Consider the following 10,411-nt stretch of genomic DNA (forward strand, 5'->3'; position numbering starts at 1 on the left):
GTTTGGAGCCCTGGAAGAGAGGGGTTTTTAGCAAGCTCCTCTCTGCTGCTCTTGAGAGAGCCCTGCCTTAGGGAAGCCTCAAGGTAGGGGAGGTGCTCAGCACTCTCCTTTTAGCTGTTTTGCATATTAAATCCCTGCTTCCTTGCCTAGGAAGAGAGGGCTCTGTGGCTGGAAGTTGCAAAGCCAGTGCTCACTAATCACAGTTCCTTCTGGATGAGCCACCTGCTCAAGCTGACCATGAAAGGAATGGGCGGAGGCCCACCACCGCCTGCAGCTGCCCAGATGCTCAGGTGACATTCTGAGATCTGTCTGAGAGGGGGTCTGGACCCCTGGGCTGAATTTGGGATGAGAAGAGGATTCTGATCAACCCCAGCCTCAAGGCTCCTTTCCTCTCTCCAGACTGTCTCCCTCTGGCTCTTGTCCAGCTCTGGTTTCCTTCCCTTTTTCTTCCTAGCACAAGCAGACTCCTGAACCTGGGTCTCCTGGCTCCAGCCTCTACCTCCCTCCCCTCTTAGCCATCATGGAGCCTGATCAAGGATCGCCAAGCCCCCAAACTCCCAAGCACCCGTCTGTGGCAAAACTAGCCCTCTCTGCAGATGACAAGGTTATTTAACTGGAACACTCAAGATAATCTATGCAAACCTGAGGTGGCCAGTAACGAGACAATATTCAGTAAATAATCCAAGTGCCTTCAGACCTGCTCTGTCACCTGCCCCTGAGGCAGTGTCTCTCCCTCAGGTAGGCAGTCGCCTAGAACCAGATGGGCTCAGAGCCTCGGCCAGCCCCAGGGCTGACACCTCAGTGTCAGTCTCTGAGGGGATGACAGCACAGGCCTGGGAGTCAGGAGACCTGAATTGGAGACCCTGCTCTCAGAGCCAAGCAATCTGAGCAAATGCACATCCCTCTATGCACCCCTAAATGTTCTCGAAGGCCCCAACTGGGGCAGCGAGGGAAGACGATGGAGCATCCGCTGGCTTGCGATGGATCTGGATTTCAATCCCAGCTGTGCTGCCTGCTGGCCGAGGACTGGGTAGGCTTTGGGTGAGTTATTTAGCCTTCTTTAATAGATTAGGGATCTAATCTCTGCCTCACTGGGAAGTGCAAGGATTAAAGACATAGGCATGAAAAGCGCTTAGCACAGGCCTGGCACATGTATGTAAGCAGTTGTTTATCAGCTACCGGAGTGAGCTCCTGACAAGGAAGACTAGGCTTTCTAATTCATAGGTGGCCCCAGACATCCCCAAAACCACCACTGAACTGGGTCTGGAGGTTCATCTTTAGGCCTTTCATCTGGACAGAAGAGGGGGAAAGGCAGAAGAGAAGAGTGGGAGAAAACTGAGAAGAGAAACAAGGTAAGTAAAGGAACATCAAGGGGTTAAGAAGGGGCCTGGCTCCTCAAGCTTGAGGGAAAGGATGATGTCAGGGAAGCTGCCAAGAGAGAGTAAGCCTTCTCTCCTTTCCAGAGCCTTCCCTGGACTCACCAAGGCAAGGCTTGGAGGGATACTGCCTGCTGAGAGCACTGCCATGGCTGTCAATAGGGACATTGAAGCCTTGGGTTACCTCCAGGTCTGGCTTCCCCGAGCTGCACTGCCCGCCCCTAGTGGCCTCCTCTGGCTGCAGCTCCACAGAGAGGGCCAAACCCAGGCTGACAGCCCATCCAACCTGGAAAGGCACTGCCTGCTCACTCAGGACTCAGGGACTCCTTGCTTGGGATTCTGGCCCTAACTCAGCAGGACGCTTCCCCTCGGTCCCCATCCCCAGGCCCTGCGTGGAGTCCTCTCCAGGCCTCGACCTGCCCCAGCTCCTGCTTCTGAGGCTGAAGTTGCAACTGGGGGAAAGCAACTGCTCAGACTCTAAACAGGAGCCTCAAAGTGTTCCACTCGTCACTGAGCCGCTGTGTGACCTCGAGGTGTCGCTTCTCTCAGAGCATGTTTCCCTTTCCTGGCTAATGAGGACAACGGAGGACAAGGACCACCTCGGAGGTCCTCCCAACTCTAACGGCAGCGATGCCTCGTAGGATCCCTCCGAGCACCAAGGGGCAAAGAGGATTCGCTTCAGGAGGAGAGTGGGCTGGGCTAGGCTGGGCTCTGCTGAGGAGGCAGTGGATGTGGCAATAGCCAAGGGTTATTATGATGATGATGATTATAATTAAAAATCACAGCAACAAACTCTTAAGCACTTCACAAAGAGCTTTCTCATCTTCCCCCGGGAATCACACTCCAGTGGGAGAGGTGGAGATGGATGGTAATTATTCACATTTGGCAGATGAGGAAAAATGAAGCAATGTCCAAGTGACTTGTCCCCTAAGATGCTACTAAGTGCAGAGGAGGGGGAGCCGAGAGGAAGTAATAAGTCATTGCATGCCTACTGTGTGCCAGCTCCCATCTGGTATCATGACCAAGGCTCACCACCACAGCCTGGCATCACAGGTGCCTCAGTCCCCATTTCATAGAAGAGGAAACTGAGGTTGAGACAAATAACTGATCTATCCTGACAGGCTCCTGTTTGTTCCATTGCAGAGTCTGGATTTGGACCTGGGTTTGTGGGACTCCAAGAGCCGTACTCGTCATCTTCCTATGTGTGCCGGGTTGAAGAGTGCCCCCCGCCCAAATTCGTGTCTGTCCAGAACCTCAAAACGTGACCTTATTTGGAAACAGAGTCTCTGCCGATGTAATTAGCCAAATAAAATGAAGTCGTGCTAGATTAAGGTGGGTCCTAAATCCAATGTCTGGTGTCCTTTTAAGAAGAGGAGACAGCACAGACACTCCGGGAGAAAGGGGAGAGAGCCACGTGACAACAGAGGCAGATGCTGCTGCAAGCCAAGGAGCATCCGGGACTGCTGGCAACCACCAGCAGCCAGGAGAGAGGCGTGGAGCAGACTCCCTGCTCAGAGCCTTCAGAAGGAGCCAACCTTGCCGACATCTTGATTTCTGACTTCTAGCTCCAGAACTGTGAAAGAATAAATCCCTACTTTTTAAGCCATTCAGATTGTGGTTCTCAGTTAAGCAGCCCCGGGGAAATTAATACACTGAGTCCACTGAGTAGCAGACTTGGGATGCAAATTCCCATTTTCAGATTCCCACTCATTAGCCTTGGAAGTTAATGGAGGCCTATGGGCCAGTGAGAAGTCATTCTCATCTCGCCTCCACCTCCCTGGCCCAGGCTGGCCTGATGTCCTTCAACTATGCTTCTTCCATGTTCTACATCTCTATCCACCCCCCGGGGCCCTTCCATCATGCAAATAGAGCCCAGTCTCCTAGTCAACAGTCCCCATCCTAGCCTCTAATACCACCTGGAGAGCTATGGTTTTGAAATGGAAATCTGATCCTTCCTGGCTAGCTTTCTCCTCTTCCCTTGTTTCCCACCACCTACAGGTCAAGATTTCAACCAGATCTGGCCCCAACCTTCCTCTCAGGCCTCATCTCCAGACAAGCAGACCACCCATCCCTACCACCCACCACCTTCTGCTCCAACCACCTGGAACTATTTGGAGTTACCCTAACACATCAGATGCCTTGGCACACGCTGCTCCCACTGCCTGGAAGATAAAACCCAGCCCCAAACTCCATCTCTCTCCTCCATGAAGCCTTTTCCTCCAGGAACAGCTACATCCTGGCACCTTGTACACTTCATCATTACGTGTCTGCCCGTATGCCTAACCTGTGAACACTGTCGTATTCATTTCTATATTTATAGGCTTAGGGTTGGCAAAAGACATTTGGCAATATTGAACTGAATTGTGGAGTAGTCATAATAGTAACAATCACTAATACTAGGATTTACCAAATGTTTATTATGTGCTTAGCACTGTGCAAAGCATTCCATGTGTCATGCCTCATTTTGCTCTCACAACAGCCCTATGAAACAAATACTGTCATTGATCCTGTTTTACAGGTGAGGAAATGAAGAGATGAAGTCACTTGCCCAAGCCCACCCGACTAGTATGGAGCAAAGCCCAAATGACTCCAGAGCCAGTGCTAGGAAGCAATAGTAGGTATACAGGCCATCCTCAAACCCTCATGTGACAAAAAGAGGAAGCAAGCAAGAAAGGGAAAGTGACTGGTCCGAAGTCAGTAACAAGGAGTGGACTCTGAACTTTAGATTCCTTATTCCATGCTCTTCCGCTTCTCACTCTTGCAGGATCCTACTCCAGGAGGACACAGAAATCAAGTTCTCCTGTTTCCCCTAAAACAGAACCCATCATGGGCCTGGGCACTGTGGGGGCTCAAATCTATGGCCAGGAGATGCACCAGTCAAAAAGATAAATCTGCTTCAAAACCATCTGAGGCCTGCTGAGATATTACAATGTTAAGGCTTGAGAGGAAACTTTGAATATCATTTAGTACCATCTCCCATTTTATAAAGTTATTCATTCAAGAAATTTATTGAACACCAATCATAAGCCAGGCACTGAGTAGGGGCACTACAAAGACCGATAATCAAGCTCCTGCCCAGATAGTATTTGCAATCCAGTGAGGGGGAGACAAACAACTAACAAGTTCATGCATAATTACAAACTCTCAAAAGCATATGAAATATAAGGAGTTCTAAGAACGTATAACAGGAAAAACTGACTTTACTTAGGGAACTGGTGACGCCCCCTGTCCCCTGAGAAAGTGACTCTTGAGCTGAAAGCTGAAGAATGGGAATTAACTGAGATAAGAAGCAGGGGAAGAGCATGCTGGGCAGGAGGAACAGCAAGTGCAAAATCCTGAGGCAGAGCGTTCCTGCTGCCTTGGTGAACTGAAAGAAGGCCAGAGTGGCTGGTATCCAGAGGGGTGAACAGGGACTCCATCCTGCAGGTCTTGTAGGGTAAGGTAAGGAATGGAGAAACGGAGTAGAGCGGGAACCCCCTTGTTCAGAGCTTGGCCTAGAGTAGAAGGCCAAGTCATTGAGTCATTGCATTATTCCATGAAGGAGTGATTTGTCCAAGATCACAAGGAAGACCTGGGACTTGAAACCAGAACCGCTATCTGCCAGGTTAGGACTGCAGGCTGCTTCTGGTGTGTAGTGTGCAAGGGAGCAGGGGAGGCTTTCCAGGTGTTCCCACCTGTAGGAGGTTCTGGCTCCCTGTCTGAACTCTTCTTGAGCTCTAGGCTATACCAGAATCACCTGTGTTTGTTAAAACAGACTGCTGGGCTCCACCCCCAAAGTTATTGGTTCAGTAGGTCTGGCATGAGGCCCAAGAATTTGCATTTCTAAAAAGATCCCAGGTGATTTTGCTGGTGGTGGTGAGGTGACCATACTCAGAGAACCACTGCTCTAGACTCAAGTATATGGGGGCTGGGGGATGTGGAGGGTGGGGACTGGCCAAGATCCTTAGGGGCTATAAGAGTAGATTCCTAAATCTAGGCAACAATGAGACAAATCCCAGCACTCTGGAAAAGGGAGGGTCTCTAGGTTCTAGAATCTAGCCTACTCGCTTCTCAGCCAGGGAAACTGAGTTGAGGGAACATCAAGGGTTTGACCAAAGTCAAAAGGAGGCCGGTAGACCAGACTCCAGGACTCCTAAGCTCCAAACCTTTCTAGTCCTGGGAAAGGAATTCAGGGAAGGGGTCAGCAGGCTCAGCTTTTCCCATACTCTGCTGCCTTGGGCAGGGAAACATTTTAAGAATTGCAGAAATCTGCTGTTGGCCTCCGATCCTATCACCCATCCACCCTCCTTCCTTTCACACTCCCAGCTCCCTCCCTTTACACTCCAAATCCTGTGCACTTTACCTGGCAAAGCAGGCAACAGAGGGGGAGGTGAAGTTATAGGGAAAAATAACTGAAGTGAAGAATTCTTGATCTTGGATATACTTCTTCCAGGACAACTACTTCCGCCTATAAGAGTCACAGTTTCTATCCTTGTATCCAGTCTTAACCCCAATCTACCTACGTTTCAGTTCCAGCATCTGAAACCCACAAAGCCAGGTTTCCAAAAACCTTTTCACCCAGTTTTTCTAAAATAAGAGTGGCTCTGGACAAATTTTCTATCCTATTCCAGTTGGCAGCAAAAATGCCACTCTCTTGCAAAACCTACATGCACAGTCTCACTAATATACAATCAGCTATATGTACATAAAAACAAATATACCAGAATTTATACTAGTAAAAACACATATACATCCAGAGATACATTATTCACTGTTCACTGATAAAAACACACCTATGCACCCAAATGCCCAAGAAAGAGACAGAACACACACATGCACACAGACGACAGATCTAGAAACGCATGCACTGCATCCATAAATGGGGAAAGGGGTACTTACACACCCAGAGACCCTTCTCAGAGTAGAGGTTTCCTGGGGGGTAATTCCTGGGGAGGGGGGTGCGCTGGCCCTTTCAGATAGCGGTCCCCCTCCTCCTGTCAGGGCACCTAAGATGTGGCTCTGCTCTCAGGGCAGGAGTGAGTGGGGCCTGTGGCTGTCCCGGCCAGGCCCGGTCTGGCTCTGGACAACAGTCTCAACGCCGCGACAGGAAATGGATTCCTGAACCGCCTGGGACAGCAGCCTGGGGCTCGCAGTCGCTGCCACCGCCGCCGCCGCCACCGGCCCACACCCACCCGGCACACCGGGCTCCAGGCAGGACACGCCCTCCGCTCCAGCCCCACCGGGTCCGCGGGCTCGGCCGTCAGCCCGGCTCCTCCGGGCCCCGGGGTGTGGCCGCCCACCTGCCAGCAGGGCGTCTCCGCCGGGAGAGGGAGGAGGCCGCTCCCGCCGCCGCCCACCGCCCCGCCAGGTGCCCGGCTCCCGGCTCCTGGCTCCCGGCTCCCGGCTCCCGGCGAGGCAGCGCCCGGGCCGCCGCCCAGCCCGCTCCTCCCGGCGGCGCGGAGACAAAGCCGCGCACACGCACACGGGGCTGCGCGGGGTACGCGGCGCACACCCGCCCTCGCACGCGCACACTCGGGGATCACACTGGCGCCCACACAGCGACACACACACACACACACACACACACACACACACGCCACAGGCTCCCGCCACAAGCAAAGCCTCTGTCTGCACACACTCAGCTTCACATTCGGACACACCCTCTCGCAGACACACTCAGACACACGCGCGCACACACACCTCACCCAGTCCAGTGGCGCGGAGACAGGGCGTACACACACACACACACACACACACACACACAGATGTACACACACGCGCGCGCACGAGCGCCGAGCATCCACTCGCACTGATCCACGGACACACGCGCGCTCACACCCAACACACACACCCGGCGACTTGGAGCCCAACACACACACCGGAGTCCGAATCCAGCCGAACGAACCGAAGCCCGGCTTCTGCCTCGGGCGCCTGCCCCCTGCCCGGGGGTGTCCAGAACCCGGAGCGCGCCCGTCGGTGCCCGGAGCCCTCCACGATCACCTCCAGCACACACGCGCGCGCACACACACACACACACGCACACACACGCACGCGCACACGCACACGCGCACACACACCACGCACACACACACCCGGCTGGGTCTTCGCGGCCCGGGGAGGGCGGCGGGGACCGCTAACCTGGCGGCGGCGCGGCTTCCGGGCGCTGTGGGTCCGCGATCCGTGTCCGCGGGGCCAGGCTCCGGGCGCCCGAGCCGCGCAGAAATGCCCGCTCGCTGCTCCCTCTCCCCCGCCCGCGGCGCTCGGCCCCTCGCCCTGCCCGCCCCCCACGCCGGCCTCCCGGCTGCGCCCTGCCCGGCCGGCTCCCCGGAGGCGGCGGCGGCGATCCCGGTGCCCGAGCAGCCGCGGGCGGGCGGGCGAGGAGCGGCGGCCGCGAGAGGCGAGCAGCCGAGGGAGCGCCGAGCCGCCGCAGCCGCGCGCCGGGAGGAGCCGCGCCGCCCCGGGGAGGGCGGGGGAGAGGGGCTGAGCCCCGCGCGGCCCGCCGCCCGCCGCCCGGCTCCCCACGTGGGCCCCGCGCCCGGCGCCTACCTGAGCCGCCGCGGAGCCCCGAGGCCGGGGCGGGCGGCGGGGGAGGAAGTGAAGACCCCGGCCGGGGCCTCGCCGCCCTCCTGGCCGCAGCCGGGTGGGCTCGGGCCCCGCCCCTGCCTCCTCCCGGCCCCGCCAGCGCCGACCTCGGTTTTCCCTGGCGAGAAGGCCTCGCGGCTCTCGGCTCCCGGCCCGGTGCCCCGGGCTAACCCCGAGGCCCGGCGCCGGGCTCGCCGGCCTCCTCCACCTCCAGCCCGGACCTGGCCGACGCCCACCAGCCTCCCCGCCGCCCTCCCATTGTTCCCGCGGCTGGAGCTCCCCGAAAACCAGCCACGCGTCCCAGCCCCTCGCAGGAGGCAGTACCTCGGGGGGCTCGGGGGGCTCTCCCAACGCTGGCCCCTGGCTCCTGGACCCCGACGCCCACCCTCCACAGGCGCTGGCACGCCCGAGGCAAAGAGCTTTTCTAAATAACCACCACGGCCCTCTAAGCGCTCCTTCAGGGAGGGAGGAACTAACCCAAGTTCAGCAAGCTCCGGAGAGCAGCGGGGAGGTGGGGCACCAATGAGGCGCCCCCATTCTGTAGATGAAGAAACGGAGAGAATTCCTGCCTCAGAGCTCCTGGGAAGCGCAGGGCCCTCCAGAAATGTGGGGAGTCATGAGCCCGGCCTCCTTTGTTGGACAGTAAATAAAGCAGGGGGCGGGGAGGGGGGAGGAGAAGTGTCATGCACTTTCCTGGCTTTTACTGGAAGTCAGGAGGTAAGCAAAGGCTTACTAAGTTCAGAAACTCTCAACTACTTTGTCTTGCTTGGTCCTAACCAGGGTCCTATGTGGCAGCTGGGATTATCCCCAGTTTCCAGGTGAGAAGCTTGTCCTGGGCCTCTGCACCAGGCAGCGCAGAGCCCATATAAAGTCCAACAGTGACTGAAGTGTACTCGCTCCTTCCTCCAGTGCAGGCACTAAGTGCCCAGTGAGCAGCCGGGAACAACCCAGGAAGCTGATGCCCAGGCCTGAGCATTTCACTACTGCAGGCCAGCCAGAAGCAGCCCTGAGTTCGAGGCAAACATCTGAATGACTAGAATGGGCACCGCAGCAGGACTCTTTGTTGTCTTCTGTCTCCCTGTGTGTCACCGTGCCCAGCACCTAGGGCCTGGGATGCAGCCTAGGGTTAAACTATGGAATGACTTCCACATGAGGCGGGAGTGACATGTGCAGGGCTCGGTTGCAGCCCTCTCTGCGCTGCTGAGCACGTTTATCAGTAGTTTTAGAGGAAGGCATGAAACACTGATCAAATCTACAGCTGTCATGCAGTTGGGATGGACAGCAAACCCTCCGGAAACCAACATTCATTTCCAAAAGATCTCAGCAGCCTTGGGGTTGAGCTGGAACTAACAAGATAAAAGTGCTACACTGAATAAATGTGAACTCCCATCCTTTGGTCCAAGCCAGAACTGTCCCAGAGAACTTTCTGTGAGGCTGGAAGGCGTCCTGACTCGGCATTATCAGAGCTAGTAGCCAGTAGCCACCTGTGGCTATTGAGCACTTGGATGGAATGTGGCTGGTATAACTGAGAAGCTAACATTTTAATCTATTTCATTTTAAGGGTTTTACATGTAAATTGCTACATGGGGCTCGTGCCTGCCATATTGGACAGCGCAGTTCTATCATAAATGACCAAGTGGCCAAAATAAATGACAGTATCTAGATTAAGAGCAGTTTCAGGGAAAATAGCAAAGGTTTGAATTGACCTCAAGTTCAACAATGCAATGTGGCTGGAAAAAAAAAAAAGAAGAAGAAGAAGAAGAAGAAGCAAGGAAGGGAGGGAAAGAGGAAAGGAAAAAAGGAAGGAAGAGGAAAAAAGTGAACAGGATATGCTGTATCAACAGAAAATAGGGGTTAGACCTCTATGGCTGGCCTCACTAGAGATTCTGTTGTCCTGGCTGATACAGCTGGACCACAGGCTTCAGCCCTGGGCTCTGCACTCTGAGGGGCACACTGTCACACTGGAGCGAGTCTACAGTCCAGAATGCTGGGGACCTGGGTGCCATGTTGTGGTGAATGACTTAAACGGCTTGAAGAAGGAAAAGCTCAGGGGGATATAGTGTATGTCTCCAAAAATCTGAAGGGCTGTCTTACAGAAGGAGATGTGATTTGTTTATTATTTAGGTCTAATAAAGCAAAACAAAAATCTGCAACCCCCTAAGCTACACTCTGTTTTCCTCAGCACCTAGTCCACCCAGGACCTGGCCCGTAATTCATATTGACTACAAATTTCTAGTCAATATTTTGCTAGCTAACAAATGGATGTGAAAGAATTCCACTCAGCTCCAGGGGGTGGACATCCAGAAGGACAGTAAGGAACTCTAGCCCTGGCCAGTGTGGGTCAGTTGGTTGAGCACCATCCTATGCACCAAAAGGTCCCTGGTTCGATTCCCGTCAGGGCGTATGCTCAGGTTGTAGGGTTTGGTCCTTGGTCAGGAGGCAACCAATCATAGTTTCTTTCTCTCTCTCAAATC

The 10,411-nt window shown here is 54.7% G+C and overlaps 1 protein-coding gene across 14 annotated transcripts in view; it reads right to left on the bottom strand.

Annotated features, from left to right (window-relative positions):
- EPB41L1 (erythrocyte membrane protein band 4.1 like 1) overlaps window positions 1-8,081 on the bottom strand; it is a 120,217-nt gene extending 112,136 nt beyond the window's left edge. For 6 of the 14 annotated variants that reach the window (XM_045574649.1, XM_045574646.1, XM_045574647.1 and 3 more), the window contains exon 1: window positions 7,494-7,643. The gene's annotated coding sequence lies outside the window, so the exon portion shown is untranslated. Of the gene's footprint in view, window positions 1-6,254; window positions 6,513-7,493; window positions 7,644-7,901 lie in introns of those variants that run through there. The other 8 variants (XM_036417807.2, XM_036417804.2, XM_036417806.2 and 5 more) reach the window with 5 other exon arrangements.
- Between the last annotated feature and the right edge of the window lie 2,330 nt (window positions 8,082-10,411).

This window comes from Pipistrellus kuhlii, unplaced genomic scaffold, assembly GCF_014108245.1.
Source record: "Pipistrellus kuhlii isolate mPipKuh1 unplaced genomic scaffold, mPipKuh1.p scaffold_m20_p_6, whole genome shotgun sequence".
NCBI classification, from domain to species: Eukaryota; Metazoa; Chordata; class Mammalia; order Chiroptera; family Vespertilionidae; genus Pipistrellus; species Pipistrellus kuhlii.